Genomic DNA, 3,103 nt, shown 5'->3' with positions numbered 1-3,103 from the left:
ATCACTTCTCAGCCTTTTGGCTAAGATCAAGTGCAGTATTTGTTATTAGTTTAAAGCACATGACTGGAAAAATCTCCAACATCAGAAATTAGGGGCTAATGATACATATGCAAATAGAAAAATGGATACAAATTAAATACAAAGCTAAATGATTCTTTTCAAATCATACCAAATTTTTTTTTTTAATTTTCTATGATTACCCTAACATCTAAACCAAAAAATATTTTTAGGCCTCAGTAACTTGTGATCAGAATGTCTCAGTTGATTTGTATTTCTTAATTGAGAAAGTTTCTCAGAAGTTTCTTACCCATACTTTCATTTCTGGATACTAAAAATGAATAAAATCTTAGGTAAAATAAATAATTCCAACTCCCTCATTATACTGAGAAATATATAGTTATTGCTTTGCTTAAAATAAAAAAAAAAAAAGACTGTCATTGGCAGAGCCAGCAAACTCAAATTTCTATATACCCAGTCTCCTGCTCTTTCCACAAGCCATACTCTTCCCATTGAACAAGACTTAGCAGATAACACTTGGAGTTTTGCATTTGGTTTATAAGGAATATTGACAACAAAGTGTTTTCAAAGGTGGGAAAATAGGAAAGTTAAAGAGCCTACGACTTAAACAATATGTAAAAAAAAAAAAAAAACAAGCTGGAGGATTGAGGAAGGGTAGTATATAATATAGAGAAGAAAAGGCTAAAAAAAATTGGCTCTTTTCAAATATTTAAGGGACTCGTAGTGGAATAAATATTCTTTGTTTATGCTTTTATAGGCGTGGTTTCAGAAGGCTGAACTAGTACCATTGAATTAGGGTTGTTATTGGGTGAGAAATAGATTTCAACTATGAAAAATTATACGAAAAAGGTTTTCCTGGTTTTTTCTTATAAAATTTATTGATGAATAATTTAAGCACAATAAACTGCATCTATTTAAAGGCACAATTTAATGAGTTACAACAGTTATATATATCTGTGAAATCACCACCTTAACAAAAAAAAAATACAGAACATTTCTAGGACTCCCCCCCCCCCTGCCAAATTCTTCATTTCCTTTGCAGTCAATTGTTCCACCTGCCCTTGGCTGCAGGCAAACACTGATCTGCTTTTTATCATTATATAGTAGTTGTATTTTATATAAACAGAATCATATATCATGTATTCTTTTGTGTCTGATTTCTTTCATTTAGTCTAATGATTTTCAGATTTATCCCTATTGTTTTATGTATGAATAATTCATTCCTTTTGCTGAATATTATTCAATACAGTTTAGTGTTATTGGAGAATACTATTCCATATATGAATATAATACACTTTTTAATCCATTCACGGGCTGATGGGCATTCGGGTTGTTTTCAGTTTGGAGTTATAGTGAATAACATTGCTATGAACATTTGTGAAAAGTTTTTATATGGTCATATGTTTCCATTTATTTTGGGTATATACCTAGGAGTAGAATAACTAGATTATATGATAGGCATATGTTTACCTTTTTAAGAAAGTTCCATATTGTTTTTCAAAGTAATTGTACCATTTTGCATTCCTGCCAGCTGTGTTTGAGTTCCAGTTAATTCTGCTTTGCCAACACTTGCTTTGTCAGTCTTTTCCATTTTACCCTTTCTAATGGTTGTAATGGTATCTAATGACTAATAAAGTTGAGCATCTTTTCATGTACTCAGTATCTTTTATAAAATGTTATTGAGGTGTCTTCTTATCGTTGAGTTGAGGTCTTTATCTAAATACCAGTCAGTCCTTTGTCAAATGCATGACAGAGAGTATTTTCCCCCATACTGTGGCCTGTCTTTTCATTTTCTTAATAGTGTCTTCCAAAGAGAAAATATTTCATGTTGATGAAATCTAATTCATAAATTTTTTCTTTCATGATTAATTTTTTTGTGTCTTATTCTAAGAAATGTTTGCCTATGTCAAGTTGGTGAAGATTTGCACCTATCTTATTTTCCAGTAGTTTTGCAGTTTTAGCTTATCTTTAGGTCTGTCATACATTTCAGTTAATTTTCCATATTATGTGACATAAGCGTAGATGTTCTTTTTTCTTTTTGTTCCTATATGGACATCCAGATTTTCCAGCAGTTTGTTGATTTCATTTTCCCATTGAATGGTTTTGGCAACTTCATTGAAAAATCAATCAGCCATGTATGTGTGGTTCTGTTTCTGGACTATAATTCCATTAATGTAAATATCTATATTTTTATCTTATTTTTATTTTTATACTTAAAGTGTATCTTCATATTTAGAGTACTTCCTTGTAGTCAGCAGGTGGTCACGTCTGCTTTTTAATCTAGTCTGATAATCTTTGTTTCTTCATTGGAGTGTTTAGTCAATTTATATTTAATGTAATTATTGATATGGTTGGGTTCAGTCTACTATTTTATTAATTTTCTACTTGTCGTCTCAGTTTTCATTTCTTCATTCTCCTTTTCCTGCCCTCTTTCAGATTATTAAATATTTCTTATATTTTTATTTGAATCTCTTAGCTTTTTTTTTTTTTTTTTTTTTTTTTTTGAGATAGAGTTTTGCTCTGTCGCCCAGGCTGGAGTGCAGTGGTGTGATCTCGGCTCACTGCAACCTCCACCTCCTGGGTTCAAGAAATTCTCTGCCTCAGCCTCCCAAGTAGCTGAGATTACAAGCGCTTGCCACCACACCTGGCTAATTTTTGTATTTTTAATAGAGACAGGGTTTTGCCATCTTATCCAGGCTGGTCTTGAACTCCTGACCTCGTGATCCACCTGCCTCAGCCTCCCAAAGTGCTGGGATTACAGGCTTGAGCCACCGTGCCTGGCCTCTCTTCACTTTTTAATCATACCTTTTCACAGTTTTTAAAGTAGTTGCTTTAGGTATTGCAGTATATATCCTTAAACTTTTCACGGTCTGCTTAGAGTTAATATAGTACTTTTTGTAGCAATCTAGGTCTATTTACCCCCATTCCTGCCATAATTTATGTTATAGTTGTTCTATACATTACTTCTACATAATATTTTAAACCCCTCAAGGCAATGTTCTAATTTTTGCTTTTCAAAATTATATATATTTTAAAGAAATTAATAGAAAAAATAGTTTTCCATAGTTACCCACATATTTTGCAT

At 32.0% G+C, this 3,103-nt stretch overlaps 1 pseudogene; it reads left to right on the top strand.

The window, feature by feature from the left end:
- On the top strand, positions 1-77 carry LOC112206918 (U2 spliceosomal RNA; annotated as a pseudogene).
- Positions 78-3,103: the final 3,026 nt, after the last annotated feature.

The sequence above is a fragment of the Pan troglodytes genome, chromosome 1, assembly GCF_028858775.2.
Source record: "Pan troglodytes isolate AG18354 chromosome 1, NHGRI_mPanTro3-v2.0_pri, whole genome shotgun sequence".
NCBI lineage: Eukaryota > Metazoa > Chordata > Mammalia > Primates > Hominidae > Pan > Pan troglodytes.
This window is presented reverse-complemented; position numbering and strand designations above follow the sequence as displayed.